Source organism: Gossypium raimondii, chromosome 8 (assembly GCF_025698545.1).
Source record: "Gossypium raimondii isolate GPD5lz chromosome 8, ASM2569854v1, whole genome shotgun sequence".
Taxonomy (NCBI): domain Eukaryota; kingdom Viridiplantae; phylum Streptophyta; class Magnoliopsida; order Malvales; family Malvaceae; genus Gossypium; species Gossypium raimondii.
Genome location: NC_068572.1, coordinates 16,234,323 through 16,254,298, shown reverse-complemented (window position 1 = coordinate 16,254,298; position 19,976 = coordinate 16,234,323). Strand labels below are relative to the sequence as shown.

General features: G+C 33.8%; 1 non-coding gene across 1 annotated transcript; it reads right to left on the bottom strand.

Moving 5' to 3' along the window:
• Positions 1-271: 271 nt before the first annotated feature.
• LOC128032122 (small nucleolar RNA R71) lies at positions 272-378 on the bottom strand. Its single transcript, XR_008188252.1, has one exon. It is a non-coding gene; the product is annotated as a small nucleolar RNA R71 (small nucleolar RNA).
• Between the last annotated feature and the right edge of the window lie 19,598 nt (positions 379-19,976).

Below are 19,976 nucleotides of genomic sequence, written 5' to 3'. Positions count from 1 at the left end.
ATTTGGGCCCTCTTAGGCCTGCTGTAATGGACTGCTATTCGATTATTTTTTAATTTGGTTTATTTTATTAATGGGCCGGGCAAAAATGGGCTCTTACACTTTCAAGTTAGACTGAGTACCCGAAGATGCTTTAAAATTGAAGCTATTCCCATATTCACTAAGGGACAGAGCTCGATCTTGGTTGAACTCATTACCACCAAACTCAATTTCAACGTGGCAAGAGTTAGCAGAAAAATTCCTTAGGAAGTATTTCCCGCCTAGCAAGAATGCTAAGTTGAGGAACGAGATCACTGCTTTCCAACAAATGGATGATGAGTCATTGTATGAGGCATAGGAAAGGTACAAAGAATTATTATGAAAGTGTCCTCATCATGGAATCGCACATTGCATACAACTTGAGACATTTTATAATGGTCTTAATGCTCAAACGAGGATGGTAGTGGATGCTTCTACTAATGGTGCTCTCCTTTCTAAGTCTTATAATGAGGCTTATGAAATCATTGAGAGGATTGCCAGCAACAATTATCAATGGCCAACCAATCGAGCATCGTCAGGAAGACGAGTCACTGAAATACATAAAGTAGACGCTCTTACTTCACTCGCATCTCAAGTATCATCAATATCCTCAATGTTAAAAAATCTTACTACTAATGGGTGTAATAGTTTTGCAGCATAGCCACTGAATCAATTTGAAAATGTAGCCTGTGTTTATTGTGGGGAAGGACATTTGTTCAAAAAATGTCCAACAAACCCAGATTCTGTGTATTATATGGGTAACCAGAACCAAAATCGAGGAAGGTGTAACGCTCAGGTTTGTACAAGTGTACACAGTTGTTATCAAGTAATAAGTAAGTATCGAGTTATCGTCTCCACAAAGATTGTGCTTGTACTAAGCCACTTAACTTGTAAAATTATATTAACAATTTGAAAAAAATAAAAACACAATATAGTTGAGAAGTGGTGTCTAAATTAAATTAAATGCAATGATCTCTAATGCTAGTTTTCCTAAGTATGCAGACTATATGAATGAAGTAGATTTTAGCATAATTAAACACAATTTGCAACAATTATAACATAAATAAACTAGGAAAATTACTTTAATTAAACTTAATATATTATCATCATACTTAACAATATTCGAAAAAACATTGCATGGCAACTCAATCTTTCATGAGTTTGGAAACCAAATTAGGTCCTTTCGGAATCCTTTACTTAGTAAATACGCATATTACTGATCCTTATTTACTAAGGGTTTCTTAGCATTCGTGTGAGGTAACAGGGACGTGTTAGGTTTGAAACAATTTAATCACACAAATCTAAAAACTATGCAGATAATAGAGCCTGGTTAGGGTTGTTATGCAACTTACAATTTAATCGGGTTAGGATCTAAATTGAGCATGCACATTTCAATTATGCATTCATTAGCCGTCGTCTGGTTAGGATCGCTCAGCTAATTCAGGTGCATTTCAATCACATATGAACGAAATACAAACTTGATTTCAATTGAAAACATGATCGATAGCAAACTTGATTTTAATTTGCTGAAATCCTTATGCAAGGATGATGATAGGCGTAAGAGCTAAGAGAGTTGAGAGAGGAGAGAATGATGAGAAGCGAGGAACGATGGATGAATGAATGAGAGGGTCTTATTTATAGGTGAGGAGAGGGGGATAGTTTACTAAAAATAGGGGTGTTCATCCTTTGAAAAATCTCCCATGGTTGGCTGGCCATACATTAAGCAAATCAAGCTGATTTTTCCTTGATTTTTGGTCAGTTTGGATGCCACAACAATTCAGGACTGAGACTCGATCAAGTGCAAATCTTTAGTTAAATATGTAATTTCTTCAATTCTTCGAGGACCTTGTATAATTAAACCAAAAGTTGGTTTATAATCAGCCATGTGCAGTCGAAAATTGGGTTGACATAGTCCCCACTTTGACGGTTTTGCAACTAGAAGAAAATTCTTAGACCTGTTAAAAATAATAGATAGTTTAGAGGACCAATAAATTAATTTAACAACTTTAATTAATCAATTTACTTAATTAATTAAACCCAATTTTTATTAATGAAATATTTAAAATGAGTTATTAAAGTATTACATTATATTTTATTATTTAATTTAATCATGCATGACCCACTTCATAGCTTTACAATATAATATGCTTAAATTAATATAAAATAAGTCATTTTATGTATGAAAACTATATAATAAAATATAAAATCACATTTTAATAATTTCTGTCCTAATTTCATATTTTAACATATTTGATTAATTTATTAAACAATTACTTGGTTTTAACAACAATTTTAAGTAAAAAGGTGATGAATTATATAGGAAAAATCCTATATATTTATCCGGTTACAGAAGGCAAGGGCTGCAATCCAATTTCTATAACCCATCATGGCCAAACCACCTGAATTTTTCCTGGAGTAACCAAGGGACAGAAACTAGTAACAATTATGTCCAACCTAGATCGACCCAGCCACCAAGTTTTTCCCAACAGGCTCAGAAACCAACCCAAGCTGAACCATCCAATAGCCTAGAGAATCTATTGAAGGCATACATGGAAAAAAATGATTCCTCTCTAAGGAATTTGGAGAACCAAGTAGGTGAGCTTGCAACTGAACTCAGAAACTGACCACAAGGTGCTTTACCTAGTGATACAGAGAATCCGAGGAATCCAGGGAAGGAGCATTGTAAAGCATTGACATTGAGGAGCGGAAAGACTTTAGAGCCCAATTCTGTCGAAGTTGAGAAGAAGCCAGCTAACACTCAAGACTTAGAGGAAGTTCAACTGAGTGTTGAAATTTTAGTTTCACTGAAATTTGAAACTGTAAAATCCGACAAGGTAACTTCTGAACTAGCTAATTCTGATCAACTAATAACTCTGTTAGATGCAGAATTGCCACAGAAAATGAATCAACTAGTTCCAATAAAGAAACCTCCAACACCCTACCCTCAAAGACTTCAGAAGAAGAAGCAGGAAATTCAATTCAAGAAGTTCCTAGACGTACTCAAGCAACTTCATATCAACATCTCGTTGGTTGAAGCACTTGAACAAATGTCGAACTACATCAAATACATGAAGGATATCTTGTCTAAAAAACGAAGGCTTAGAGAATTTGAGATGGTAGCCCTAACAAAGGGATGCAATGCATATCTTCAAGACAAACTACCCTAAAAATTGAAAGATCCTGGATGTTTTACCAAAACTTGCAATATTGGAGCAACATATTGTGGTAAGGCACTATGTGACTTGGGTGCAAGTATTAACTTGATGCCCATGTCAATATTTAAGAAGTTGGGGATAGGTGAAGTTAGACCTACTACGGTTACACTTCAATTAGTAGATCGATCCTTAGCATATCCAGAAGGAAAAATCAAGGACGTATTGGTACTTGGAGACAAATTTATCTTTCCTGCTGACTTTGTGATTCTAGACTTTGAAGTAAACAAAGAGGTGTCAATCATCCTAGGAAGACCATCCTTAGCAACCGGAAGGACCCTTATTGATGTGCTGAAGGGCGAGCTTACTATGCGTGTTCAGGATGATCAGGTAACATTTCACGTTTTTAAGTCCATGCGATTTCTTGACACAATTGATGATTGTTCTGCAGTGTCCAATTTAGAGGATTTAATCTTGGAGAAGGAACTCAATTATGTTGAGAACCCATTGGAACAAATTTGGACATTAGATCCTCCAAATGATGAAGAGGGGGATGAATACTTAGCTTTGTTAGAAGCTAATCAAAGGGGATTTAATCCACAATCCTGCTTTGAATATATAGAGTTAGAGAAAAAGGATTATGCCCAACCAAAAGCGTCAACCGAGGAGCCACCTAAATTAGAACTAAACATACTTCCCTCACATTTAAAATATGTTTATTTAGGTAACTCTTCTACTCTGTCTATGATTGTTTCAGTAGAATTAACTACTGAGCAAGAAGAGAAACTCATCCTAGTGTTGAAACAATTCAAGAAGGCTATTGGACGGACCATAGCCGATATTCGCGGAATTAGTCCATTTGTATACATGCACAAGATTATCTTAGAAGATGGTGAAAAAGGTATGATTGATGGACAACGAAGACTTAACCCCATCATGAAGGACGTAGTCAAGAAAGAAATCATCAAGTGGTTAGATGCAGGTATAATTTACCCCAACTCAGATAGTTCATGGGTAAGTCCAGTCTAGTGCGTGCCAAAGAAAGGAGGTATCATGGTCATTGAAAACGAGAATAACGAGTTGATATCGACTAGAACGGTTACAGTATAACACCCCAAACCCGGTCTAAACGTTATGACCGAATCTGGCGATGTCATATTGTAACACCCCTTACCCGTATTCGACGCCGGAATAGGTACGAGACATTACTAGAAGACATACATTTGCATACGTATTAAACCGAGTTACAAAATTTCATCCGAATTAAAACTTTCAAATTTTTAACGTGCTTTTATAATTCTTTAAAACATATCCTCGAAATATTATATTCATAACAAATAGGGCCTACGAGACTCGATATTTACTCATGTAATTCAAAGCTTCATTTCCATTTCATTCAATTCACAATTTCTCATGTTCACAATTCAAATCAATTTCTCAATCCAATATATATATTTCAATCATCTAATAATATAATTCAAGTTACACGAACATACCAAGCTAAATTGCGTAAATACCAAAATTTAGGGACATTTTGGTAATTTTCTATTTTCTCAATTTCCACCCAATCTTGATATAAAATAATATTTCATTCAATTTATTAATTTAAATAATAAAACAATTAATTTCATGCAATTTGCTCACTTTTTGACATTTTTACAAAATTACCCTTAAAATTTTACTATTATTCAATTTAGTCTCGAACCTAAAACATGTAAATTAGCTATTTTAAAATAAACTCATATTAGCTGAATATTCACATATATTTTTCCTCCTCCTCCACTCCATTCCACATCCTTGAGATATACATAATACCACTATTAACTTGTTTACTCATAACAAGCTGTTCACTTAAGTCATAGTCACTAAATTAATTATATCTTAAGCTACAGAACTCCGAATTGAGATCTGTAAATTTTCTCTGAAAACTAGACTCACATATATTCTTACAATAAAAGTTTTAGAATTTTTGGTTTATCCAATAAGTACAGTTTATTCTTTAAAGTTTCCCCTGTTTTACTCTTTGGCAGTTCCGACCCCTTTTCACTAAAATTAATTATCTCATTGTAAAAAATTCAGATGATGTTCCCATTTTTTTCTATTGAAAATATACTCATTAAGGATTTTAAACATATAAATTATAACCCATAATTATTTTTTCACAATTTTTAATTATTTTTCCAAGTCAGAATAGGGGAACCCGAATTCATTCTGATCTTGTCTCACAAAATTATTATATCTCATGATTTACGATTCCATTACTTACACCATTTCTTCTATGAGAAACTAGACTCAATAAGATTTATTTACATATTTTATTCCTACTCTAATTTTTTTCCATAATTTATGGTGATTTTTCAAAGTTAACCTACTGCTGCTGTCCAAAACTGTTTTAGTGCAAAATGTTGATTACTAGGTGTATAACTCCCTTATTCCCTTTCTCTATAATATTTCCCATCACTTTCACTTATTTCCATACTTTTTCAATAATATCAAACTTAAAAATATATTGAAATCTTGATGTTCTTACCTTGTGCTATTGATTTCAATCTTCAACTTGATTTTCTCTCTCCTACAACTTCTATTTCTTGAATCTAACTTGATATTCTAGCTCCGCATTGTCTCATTGTTATTCTTCTCTCTTAGAAGCTATGGAAATTCTTTTGATTTCTAGGTGAAAATGGTAAATTTTTGGTGGAAGGACCAAATTGTAAAGAAAGCAAAACTTTCTTTCTTCTCCTCTCTTCTCAGGTTAGTTGGATGGAAATATGGTGGAATCGATGATTCTTCATCTTCCTTTTCTTATATATACTAAATAAAATACTAATAAAATAATAAAATATCATTTAAAAATCAAATTAAAATATAAATAAACTAATATTTATTTAATAAGAAAACTTTACTATAACATTATTTCCATACTTTTTCAATAATATCAAACTTAAAAATATATTGAAATCTTGATGTTCTTACCTTGTGCTATTGATTTCAATCTTTAACTTGATTTTCTCTCTCCTAAAACTTCTATTTCTTGAATCTAACTTGATATTCTAGCTCCCCATTGTCTCATTGCTATTCTTCTCTCTTAGAAGCTATGGAAATTCTTTTGATTTCTAGGTGAAAATTGTAAATTTTTGGTGGAAGGACCAAATTGTAAAGAAAGCAAAACTTTCTTTCTTCTCCTCTCTTCTCAGGTTAGTTGCATGGAAATATGGTGGAATCGATGATTCTTCATCTTCCTTTTCTTATATATACTAAATAAAATACTAATAAAATAATAAAATATCATTTAAAAATCAAATTAAAATATAAATAAACTAATATTTATTTAATTAATATAAAATATCTCCAACATCATCATTATCTTCTAGATTTCTCTCTCTTCTAATTGACCATTTTGCCTTTTATAATCTTTAAAATTTCATCCTTGAGTCATCACTTAATTTGGTAAAATTGTGATTTAGTCCCTCAAAATTCTTCACATTTTCAATTTGGTCCTAATTCATCCATTTTCCTTAGTTTCTAGATTATTCCACACTTAAAATATTTACACTATTGGTCCTTCAAATTTTTGTATCTACACTTTAATCCCTCAAATTTTGAGTATTTACTCTTGGGCAACAAAACTTTTCTCACTTTTGCGATTTAATCCTTTCTTGAATTAATATGTCATAATATAATTCCCAATGTTTCCATAATTCAAAATTTCCCTTTTTGTCACTTTATTTCCTTATTTTACTATTAAGGATACCTACTTTCTTACTGTAGTAATTTTCGGGGTATTACATACAGGATGGAGAATTTGCATCGATTATCGAAAGCTGAACAAGGCAACTAGGAAATATCACTTTCCTTTGTCGTTTTTGGACCAGATGCTAGATAGACACGCAGAGTGAGACTATTACTATTTTCTCGATGGATACTCGAGGTATAATCAGATTATAGTAGCACCGAAAGATCAGCACAAGACAACATTCACCTGCCCGTACAATACATTTTCATTTAGGCGCATGCGATTTGGTTTATGTAATGCACCTGCTACATTTCAAAGATGTATGATGTCTATTTTTACTAACATGGTTGAGAAATATTTGAAAGCTTTTATGGATTATTTTTCAGTATTCGGTGATACATATGATGATTGCCTAGTCAATCTAGGCAAGGTACTAAGGTGATGCGAAGAAACAAACCTTGTACTTAACTGGGAAAAGTGTCATTTCATGGTACGAGAAGGTATTGTTCTAGAACATCAGATAACAAGACATGGAATCGAGGTAGATAAAGCAAAGGTAGATGTTATTGAGAAACTCCCACCTCCAATATCAATAAAGGGTGTTAAGAGCTGTTTGGGCCATGCCGGTTTCTATCGAAGATTCATCAAGGACTTTTCCAAAGTTGCTAAACCCTTATGAAAATTATTGGAGAAGGACACGGCGTTTAAATTTGATGAGGAGCGCTTAAGAGCTTTCAACGATTTGAAGATTCGGTTAGTCTCGGTACCTATAATAGTCACACCAGACTGGGGTTTGCCATTTTAATTGATGTGTGACACAAGTGACTTCGCAACCAGAGCTGTCATGGGTCAGCAAACGAACAAAGTTTTTCATCCCATTTACTATGCGAGTCGGACTCTGATAGGAGCTCAACTGAATTACATGGTAACAGAAAAAGAGTTACTTGCTATTGCATTTGTTTTTGACAAGTTTCGATCTTATCTTGTAGGTGCCAAAGTGATTGTTTATACGAACCACTCGACAATTAAGTATTTACTTGCCAAGAAAGACGCTAAGCCGAGACTGATCCAATGGGTATTTCTACTTCAAGAGTTCGATCTAGAAATTCAAGATCGAAAGGGAGTGGAAAACTAAGCAGCAGACCACTTGTCCAGATTAGAGCCACAAGAAGAGAACTCTCCTCTTATACCAATTCAAGAGACGTTTCCAGATGAACATATACTGAAGGTAAATCATGTCCATAATACCCCTTGGTTTGTTGATATTACTAACTTTTTAGCTTTTGGTTTGGTGCCGATTGATAAGACGTATCATCAAAAGAAAAATTTTCTTCACGATGTGAAGTACTATTTCTGGGAAGAACCTTATTTGTTTAAAAAGTGTACAGATCAAATGATCAGGAGATGCATGGCAGAAGATGAAGTACATAAGATTTTATACCATTGTCACTCAGCTCCGAGTGGGGGACACTTCAGAGGTACACGTAATGCAGCCAAAGTATTGCAAGCTGGATTCTTTTGGCCAACCCTATTCAAAGATGCATATGCTTACGTAAAGAGTTGTGATCGATGTCAAAGGGTCGGAAACGTCACCAACAGAAATGAGATGCCTCGAACAAACATGATTGAGGTAGAATTATTTGATATTTGGGGTATTGACTTTCTCGGTCCTTTCCCTCCGTCTTTTGGTCACAAGTACATATTAGTAGCAGTAAACTATGTGTCTAAGTGGGTTGAGGCAGAGACATATTTGACAAACGATGCTAAGGTTGTAATGAAGTTTTTGCAGAAACATGTGTTCACAAGGTTTGGAACCCCAATAGCCATCATCAGTGATGAAGGGTCCCATTTTGTGAACAAGTGGTTGAAATGGTTATTAGATAAACATGGAATGAAACACAAGGTCGCTATAGCTTACCATCCGCAGATGAATGGGCAAGCTGAACTTACAAACGAGGAGATCAAAGGTATACTTGAAAAGGTAGTTTGCTCGAATCGATGAGATTGGTCCAAAAGATTGGATGATGCTTTATGGGCTTACAGGACAGCATACAAGACACCTTTAGGGATGTCACCCTATAGGTTAGTCTTTGGGAAAGCCTGCCATCTACCCTTGGAGTTGGAACACAAAGCTTACTCGGCTCTCCAACGGCTCAACTTGGATCTTAAAAGTGCCAAAGAGAAACGGATGCTACAACTTAACGATTTAGAAGAATCCTGAATGTCTTCATATGAGAATGCCAAATTACTTAAGGAGAGACTCAAGAAATGGCATGACAAGCACATTTGAGTTCGAGAATTTGAATCAGGTCAGCAAGTCTTGTTATTCAATTCCAGATTAAGGTTCTTTCCAGGTAAGTTAAAATCACGTTGGTCTGGTCCATTTATGATTCATCGAGTCTATCCATATGGAGTTGTTGAACTTCAAGGTAAGGGAGGTAATTTTTTAGTTAATACTCAACGCTTGAAACATTACTAGGGAGATAAAATTGAATAGAATCAAATCTCGTTCATTTTATCAGATATTTTATTTTTCTTGTTCTTTAGTTTGAATAAATGATTTAGGGTATATTTTCAGGATTAGTATGTTTAAATAAATTCTGTTTAGGAGATTGGAACTTAAGTGGGACAACTTGTGACCTCTCCAATCTTTCTTGGGAATTGATTTTAACATAATTTCCCAAGAAATTATTTCTTAAATGACAAAATAAATTTTAGTTTTTCAAATAAAATGGTCAATTTTGATCCAAGTTTTATGTTGCAACTCAATTTTGAATTTTCATTAAGTTTAAAAACTTAATTGAATTATTTTTAGAAAGTTGGTTGCTCTTTTGTAAATATTAAAATTAGATGCCTTTGTTTGTAAATATTTTCAAAAGCATCTAGAATAAATGTTTTAGTTCAATAAAAAAGACAAAAAAAGAAAAGATGATAATTATTAATATATAATTATATCCATTATAATATATATTAATTATTATCACTTTATTTAGAGTTTGGGTTAGTTTTAATTTAATCATATTTTATTCGATAAATTTTATCTTAAAAATTAATAGCAAATAATAAATTAATATGCATTATATTAATAATTAATTGTTATTTACTTTGAGTAGAATTAGAACTTAGAATTTTTAAGAATTCTACTCTAGCTCCTACTCCTTTCACTATAAATTCCACCCATCTATTCTTGTTTTTTTTCACTCATACACCATTCCCTCCAAAAACACCAAAACCCTTAAGTGTTGAAACCTCCTAACAATTCCCTAGCCATAGCATCGCCCACCTAATCGGTCAGCAGCACCCCGTGCTTGCCCACACCAGGCCCACTCAACGATCCGCACGCTGCTCAAATCCATCCCTTGTTGCGCGCTGTTGCCTTGCATACCAGAGCGGCACACCACCCTTTCACCCATCCTTAGCCAAAAACCCCTCAACCTATTTTAATTTGCCATCTTTTGATTCAAAATTATTTTTCTTAAAAGCTCCTAATTTTTACAAAAAAGGTGGTAAGACCAACTTTTCTCCTAAATTTTAATTTTATTATATAATTTTTCAATTTATTGAATCATTAATATTGTATATTAATTAAATTTTTGAGAAAATAATTGTTACCATCTTATGATCAGGTTAATCATGCCTCGCAAGAGAACTCGTGCATCTGTCCAAATTGACGAATCACAAAACAAGTTCCACTGTGAAGAAGCCAAAGCAAGATACGAGAGTATCTTCAAGAATCAACAGATGCATCCAGAGAAAGGTTTCACATTGAAAGAAGGAACTATATTGGTTTTATGGCGCGTATTCGTTAGGTTACTGAAACTTTCAATTGAGAGTTGTTTTGTGAGAAGCAACCTAGTGTGGATGAGGAGTAAGTGCGCAAATTCTATGCGAATTTAACCTCAAGCTAGTTGACGGAAGTTCCAGTTCATTGAATCAAGGTATCAATAACTTCAAATGCTATTAATGAGTGCTTTGAATTACCTGATTTCGAAAACGATGAATATTCCTCCTTGATGTGGAATATAGAGTCTGAAAATTTGTAAGAAATTCTCAAGGAACTTACAATTCCAGGTTTTAAGTGGACTGTGTCAAAGCAAGGATTCCACACTTTTCGAAGATAATATTTGACACCACTCGCAAAGGTATGGTTCTACTTCATCCGATTCAGCCTTATGCCTAGCTCACATGAGACTACAATCTCATTAGAGTGAATGGTCTTATTATACTCGATTTTAACTGGGAAGGCCATTGATGTGGGCAAAATCATCCTGAGGGAAATGCGGAATTGTGATGTTAGACGTTCACGTTCTGGCCCAGCTTACTTTCCCTTTACGATAACAATTTTGTGCTTGAAAGCTAAAATTCTTGCAAACGTAAAGAAGACAGGCTATAGCCAGGGCACAATCACAGATTGGGACCACTATCGAATAGTTGGAGACTCTATTCTACAGCAACGAGTTGAAGAGAGTGAGGATCCCGAAAAAGAAGAAGAAGAAGATCCCACAGAAATCGAGCCAGTGCAATCTGCTAAAGTCCCTAATAGGCAGAACCAATGGAACTAGAAGCTAAACCTGATATCGAGATGTTAATGTTCAAAGCTCAACTGCCTCACCCAGATCTTCGAGATGAGCTGTCAAACTTGATAGACATAATGCAACATATGCAGTGGCAGCAACAAGCTTACTGGAAATACTAAAAAATAAGGGATGACTTAGTACCATAAAATTTTTAGTTCCTTAAGAAAGGTAGGCATGCATAAAAGTTTAAGTCTCTAGAATTGATATAGTAGTTTCTTGAAGCGAAATCCTAGGAAGCATGGAATGTTTAAAATGATTTAGGCAACTCTTGTTCGGACCATTTAAGCCTTTCAAGCCAACCTTGATGAAATTTTATACTTTGAAACCCAACTTTGAGACTATATGGCCTAATTTTATTTGAACCCTTGCAATATTTAGCCATCACTTCTCTTTTAATTATCTTTAAATTGTTCCAAAGACTAGAATCAATACTATTCAAATTATTCTTTGAAAATAAGTTTGGGGGAGTTGAAAGAAGTATCAAATGCTCCAAAACTTGTAGTACATACAGTAAAATGCTAAAAAAGAAAAAGAAAAAAAAAGAGAGCACATGTACTTGAAAGAAAATAGATGTACAAAGGAGCATGTGAAAGCAATTAAGTTGGTGTATTGAGGGAAATTATTCCAAAGGTCCAATTGAAGCTGAGTCTAGGGTTTAAAAGCCTAAATTTATCGATCTTTTACCTACCTCTGGCCTAGCTACATTACAGCCTTTTTAAAGACCTATTGATTCAAGTTTTCTATGCTACCTACATTAGTCGACAAAAATTACTATGTTCAATATATGAAGGCATAAGTTAAACTTAAATATTGCAGCTTAATCTTGAATAAGGAAATAAAATCAATTGGTAAGGGTTAACATGTCTTTGTTAAGGAAGCATTTAGTCTAATTTTGCTATCATAATAGTTGTTGAGATTAATTTGAACGATATGTATACTTAAGAAGCATAACTATCAAATTTCTTGTTTTGAGCATAAGTATATTAAATTCATAATTCTTGGAAGAATGTTATTTTGAAGGAATTTTTCAAAGGTGTTTTCCGAGTAATTCTCTTTAATTTTTCATTACTCAAGATGATAAATGAATTAAGTTTGGGGTGTGAAAACACGAAAATTTACACATTTTACATACCCTTTTAACTTAAAATCATAGAGTTTCGATAAAATTCTTGTCGAAAAAATAATTAATTTTACAAAATAATTAAAGTGCACTTAAAATATGAACATATCGAATTTTAGTTATATTTATAATTAATTTTGATGAATTTTTGTTATTTTTGACAGATTTGCAAAAAGGGCGAAAAATAGCTCGACAGACACTACTAGAAGCACAAAATCGAGAAGCAATTTGAAGTACCGAGGCGAACTAAATTTCAGCCTAAGACTGTCCAAAATTATATGTATTAATTCATAATATAATTAATTTTAATTTATATCCAATTTTATTTCAGTTAATAAATTATTATTAATTAATTATGAAAAAGTGGTCCAGTTGAACTGAACCGAGTGAACCGAACTGACCAAGAAATGGACAGCCTAAAAACTGTCCCAAGAGCTGACCCAAATAAGCTTATTAGCTGATTATTTAAGCTTGCAAAGAGGCCCTTGAAGACTTGTTCAAGTTGCATTCAAACCCCTCCACAATTGGTGGCTTTATAGATTTACCCCAAGCCTAAATTAGTAAAGTTGAAACTATCAACCTTGCCACATGTGTGGCTAGCCAAGGGAGGGCTCTTTGGCTAATAATTTTACATATTTTTAGTAGCCCTCCTCAGCTATAAAAACCCCCTTTGGCTAGTCATTTTAAAAGCACACCTCAAGTATTCACATCTTTCCTCTCTTCTCGCCACTTTCTCTCTTCTTTCCATTCCAAAATTTCCTACTCTTTTGCCCGTTTCTCCTCTTGGGAAAGCAGCATTCATCAGCTATTTGGAGTAGCAATTAAGTATTCATAGCAGCCTTGGTCGACGAGGACAATGGAGAAGGAAGAACAGAGCAACTAGTCAAGCCACGAAAAAACATCGAATTTGATTCTTGTTCCCTATCTTTTTAATTTTTGTTGTTATGTTGAACATATTGTTGGAATGTTTAATTTAATCAATTTAGTTTGAATTTAATTCGTGTTAGGTTGATTTCATTTCGTTTGTTAAAATTATTAAAATTGTGTTTATGTTGTTATAGGCCTCGGTAAAATGCTCGATTAAGTAAAATCATGACTAAGTTATTCTTGCATTACAATTGTTAGGTAACTAATGAATTAATTATTTAAACGGATTGAAATTGTAATTAATGGACACAGTACTTAATCAGTGCATGTTTAATCATCTAAGGTAGCTGAGGGTTAGATTAGCAACGGTATCTGACGATACATTTGCCTTGCACAACTTGCAAGATTATTGTAATTAAACTGTTTCAAGGTAAGGATACTTTGTTACCTCACATAGTCTTTTATGTGCTTATTAAATCGAGTTAATTGTTTGAATTGACATAGGGATATGTACAATAAATTATTTCGATTTAATAAGAATGGATGTGCAATAACATATTTGCCTATTAAGAATTGTTTAATCGGTTGAATTGGCATAGGGATATAGTCAAGAGGTAAATGGATTTTGGTAGGTGAGTATGTTCATAAGTTAGCAAATTACTGAGTTGAAATGAACTTATTCGTAACAATATAAACATGAGTTTAATAATTCTAAGTTAAGAAATGTAATTAATCTAACACAATCATGTCATCTTGATTAAAATCGTATTTTGAAATCGTGCATTTGAGATTTATTTATTTAGTTCACTTAGTTTAAAATATTAGTTTTTAATCACCCTCTTCTAACAAAATATTTTTCTTCACCAAAGTGTTTTAAGTAGCTTTCATAAATAATTCTTTCCACAGTCCCTGTGGGTACCATAACTCGACATCTACTTGTCACTTTATTACTTGTTGCGATTGTGTACACTTGCACATTTCCGTCGTTCCACATATAAAAATTGATATGGTTTCATTTTGATGCTTGATTAATAGTTGTTGTTGATAACTTTTCAAAAGAGTTATATTTCATGCCTTTAGACCTAGCTAATTGCCTATACTTAAGTAAATTTAGTTGCAATTTAGGACATACCATTCGTAATTTTCATTGCATTACATTAAGAAGATTGGACAGTGCTTAAATGTTATTATATGTTACTTTTACTTTTTTGTAGGAAGGATTTGTTTGGTAGTAATTGTCAGGTGTAGGATGTAGAGAAAGAAATAAAGGAATGAAGGTTTGTCGTGGCAAAAGGTTGGACAGTTTGCCAACACGAATGCCGAGGTAATTCCAGGAAGACCGAGTCAAAACTCAACGCATAACAATTTTAGCCCAACTCTACTTGTACCAGAAAATCTACCTAAAAAAGAGGAAAACACACCATGAGATCAAGGGCTGATAACCACATACCCTAAATGAAGGGATTTTAAACCAAAAAGAAAATCTAAAAAAGAGGAGAAGATATCTTGGGTTGTTCGATTTACCCTACGAAAAATCTTATAAAAAGCCAAAGGAGGAAACCTTTAATGGCGAACAAAGGTAGAGATCCATAGGTGAAACTAGAGGGTAGTAGTTGAGTAGAGACAGAAAAAGGAAGACAAAGGCAGTCCCTCTCAGCCACCACAGGACACTGTGTCACTGAAGTGTGAACTGGACACGTAAAAGCTATCTTCTCATCATTCTTCTAATATTTCTTAATTATTTCTTCATGAATTGATTTGATGAAAATGGCATTGAATGATATCTTGGTTTTGAATTATATTTGCCCCATGAGCTAAATCTCATAAGGTTGAGATGACATGATGAAACCTTTATTTTCTTTAATGGTTGAAGCATAGACCTGAATTAATTTATTGTTTCATTCAATTTTTTTTATTTCTAAATTGTATGTGTGCAATCCTTAGAAATAGATGACTGTGCAACATGCTCGTAAACTAATTTAGTTTGGAAAAGGTTGGATTAGTTAAACCGAAATTGAATGATATGAGCAAGTACTCAAAAGATACTTGTAGTAGACTCTAGACATAGAGCAACGTTTATATATAAGGAAACAATGTAGGGTACCATATTAAAGGGCTATTTACACGGGGAAGGTAACTTGAGGTTTTTGCTCTCGAAAAAAGTAGACCACTTTAGAACTCTTTTGAACAGTAGATTGATTACAATTTTGCCGAGGCATTTCTAACAGCAAGGGTAGATTCTTAGTAATTCCAACCTTCTATACTAACATTGTATATCCTTTATCCCTTACTGTAGTACCTTTTCCATCACATCCTTACTTGTTTATTTGTTCTGTTACATATTATTCATATAAATATTTTTGTAATTGCCATTACATTTTTACTCTTACATTGCCATAACATTTTCAATTATTCATCAGTTACACATTTTGTTCACATTAATATTCCTTTTGTTTACCACTGCATTCTTATCATTATTTTGCTATAACATTAATCTAACTTTATTAGAATAACTTGACCATTTGTATACGTAATCCGATCCCTGTGGAGACGATCTCACTTATCGTTTTATTACTTGATCCGATATGTATACTTGCGCAATTCGCAAATCATAGTCACACTCGACAAGTTTTTGTCACTATTGCTAGGGACCGACAAATTAGTAAAATTTGGTTTCTATATTTTACTTAGTTCTATTAGTTTTATTTAACTTCGCTGTATTTAATTTTTACAAGTTTTCTATCAGTATATGAGAAGAGGCATTCCTGCTAATGAAAAATATCCTCTTGACCTAGAGATCGAAATAACTTTGTGACAAAGGAAAAAAGAACTGTGAAATATGGCTAAGGAGGGAAATGACCCTAGTCTTAATGATAACCCAATTGGTCACAATGATAATCCTCCCATTGTTCGAGATGTTAATCCTCCGATAGATCGTGTGATAGATGACTGAGATATGCCAATTCGAGAGCATGTTGTACCAATTTTGGATGATTTGAATCCAGGAATAGTCAGGCCACACATTCATGCTCAACATTTTGAGTTGAAACTGACAGTGTTTCAGATGCTGCAAACGGTAGGACAATTTAATGGATTGCTTACTGAAAATCCATGACTACACTTAAGACATTTCTTGGAAGTCTGTGACTCATTCAGGAAACAGGGTGTTCATAAAAACGCCCTGCGACTTAAAATTTTTCCATATTCATTAAAAGATTGTGTGAAAGGATGGCTGAATGCTTTGCCATCGGGAACAGTGGTATCATTGAATGATCATTCCTAGAGGTTTTTGCTACGGTATAATCCCCCAAATATGAATGCCAAGATTAGAAATGACATCACATATTTTCCTCAATTAAAAGATAAAACACTATATGAAGCTTAGGAATGATTTAAGGAATTACTTTGGAAATGTTCGATGCAAGAATTCCAGCACTGGACACAGATGGAGATATTTTATAATGGTTTGAATGTATATAAGAGGATAGTAGTTGATGCCTCCGCCGATGGTACCTTGTTGGGTAAATCTTAAAATGAAACATATGAGATTTTGGAAAAGATTGTCAACAATGATTAGCAATATTCCACAACGAGAGTTTGGACGGGTAAGAAAGTTACTGGCATCATGGAGCTCGATGCAATCACTTCATTACCAACCCAGGCATCATATTTAACTAATATGATCAAAACAATGAAAAGACCCACTGTAGTCCAGGAAATGAAATCAGCAGAACTATCGTCCAGTTATTGTGGTGAAGACCATGTGCTTGATGAATGCCCATCAAACCCATCATTTGTGTGCTGCATGAGTAATTTTAATTGGAATAGTAATCCCTATTCCAAAACCTATAACTCAGGGTAGAAGCAGCATCCAAATTTTAGTTGGAATAATCAATGTGTGAAGAATTTAAACAATGTTGTGAGACAGAATGCCAACAGTGCACTGCTTGGCTATAATCATCCTATGTTGAGGCAAAATATTCAACAGGGACAATTACCATCTTCTACCTCTATTGAAGCCTTGTTGAAAGAATATATGGCCTGGTGCCGTAATTCAGAGTTAAGTTGCATTCCTTAGAGCTCTTGAAAATTAAGTAAGGAAAATAACGAATGCTTTAAATTCAAATCAATAATGAGCATTTCCAAGTGATACTGAGCATTCAAGATCATAAGGGAAAGAGCAATGCAAGGTCGTCACTCTTAAATGTGGAACTAAGTTGAATGACGTTGTTCAAGATGCCACAATAGGAGAGGATAACTCGAATAACAACCATGTAAAGATCCCAGAGTCATCTCAAAAACATACTGAATCTGAAAAGAGTAAGCAACAAAATGTTGTGGTAGACCTAGAACATGTTCTCGACAAGAATGCCATGAAAAACAATATCAGTAACCTGACAAATGACCACCTTTACCTTTTCCTTAGCGATTTCACAAATTCAAGCAGGATATTCAGTTTAAAAGATTTTTGGAGGCCTTGAAATAACTCTATATCAATATAATGCTAGTAGAAGCTTTGGAGAAAATGCCCAATTACATGAAATTTATGAAACATATATTGTCAAAGAAGCACATATTGGGAGAATTTGAAAATGTTGCTCTCACTAAAGGGTGGAAAACAATTTTGATGAATAAATTACCTCCAAAGTTGAAGGACCTAGGGAGTTTCACTATTCCATGTTTAATTGGAAATCATTATGTTGGTAAGGCATTATGTGAATTAAGAGAAAGTATAAATCTAATGCCTCTTTCTATATTCAAGAAGTTGGGAATAGGGAAGGCAAGATCCACAACAGTCACGTTATAGGTAGTTGATCGGTCTTTCGGACATTCAAAAGGTAAAATTGAAGACGTGCTGGTAAGAGTAGATAAGTTTATTTTTCTAGCCGATTTCATTATTTTAGATTGTGAAGCTGACAAAGATATACCAATTATCCTTCGAAGACCTTTTATTGTTACAACTAGAACTTTAGTCGATGTGTAGAAAGATTAACTGACCATGAGGATGAATGACCAGTAGATCACATTCAATGTATTTAATGCGCTAAAATATGCTGATGAGAATGAAGAACGTCATGCCATTGACTTGATAGAAACAGTAGTGGAGGAAGAGCTTATTATATTTTGCCACAACAATTTTGATAGTGATGAAGATTTATTTGAGCTGAGACCCTTGTGCACTTTGTTGGAGCAAAATAGACCTTTCAATTTTGATGAACAATGCTTGGTAGCTCATGTATATCCACATGGATTTGTCGATGTCAAGGACAAGAAAATGGGGGAACATTTAAAGTTAATGGACAACGCTTGAAGCATTACTAAGGTGCTCATGTAGAGTGAGACAAATAGTCCATTGATCTTCAAGATGTTAAACTTAAACATCTTGAAAAATATTTTTATTTTTATTTCATTTTGTCGATTTAAATTTCTCTTAGTTATTTCATTTCCTTTGTTTAATAAACTGCAGAAGAGGAAGGGGTTGCTGACGCAGAGCCCGTTGAGATGAATCCTACCAATGAAGAGAATGCACCCAGAGCACCAGAGGAAGAATAAGAGAAAACAGAGTTTGTTAACATCGAGACTGACTACAAGGACGAAGAGGAAGCAAATCCCTCAGTTGCACCACCAGTGGACAGCACTGTAACTATTCAACCTTCTTCTACTGAATCGATAACTAAACAGGATCGTAAGATCGATCAGATTCTTGATGAACTCACCAAATTTCATAATGAAGCGGAGTATGTACCACTCAATTTACTTAAATGGTCGATGCATTATAAGATTATGGCACGAAAGACCACTTGCTACAATTGAAGTACCACCATTTAGTTCCAAGCTCGGGAAGTTTTTCTCCCTTTATTTCATTTCATTATGTACATATATATGTTATTGCATTCATGATTCATATCTGTACATGTATTGAGGACAATGCATCCCTTAGGTTTGGGGGTGTATTGTGCATCTAGACTGCCTTTGCTATTTAGTTGAGCATGTTGTTTTAGTATTTTTGTTAAGTTTTCATTCATTTTTCCATGACACATTTTTTCCTGTAATTGTTTAGACTGTGATGAGTGTGTTTTTATATGTGATGTTCGATGAGGAGCTTAATTCTTCACTAAACTTAGAAAGTTGTGACAGTAGATTAGGTGATTTTAGCTTAGATAGCTTGCTTGTAAATTGATCACTAAAATTAGGAGGTCCTAATTTCGATTACAATTTATCTATAGTAAGTTTCTTTTGATAAAATTAGAGATTCTTGAGGCTAAATACAGTATAATGGAAATACTCAACAATGAATAAAGTGGCAATATTTAAGAAAATTTAAGGAAAAAAATAATCTAAAAATTGTCATAAATATTCCAATGCTTTGAACTGCTAAGTAGGTCAGCAACATTTTGTTTGCTCCATTATGTTGTTAATTAGAAAAGCAAGTTTGAGTAAGAGTGTGTAAATAATAATAATAATTAGTGTAGGGGCACTCCACTGTAGTAAGAGACTGAGTAGCTAAGGGG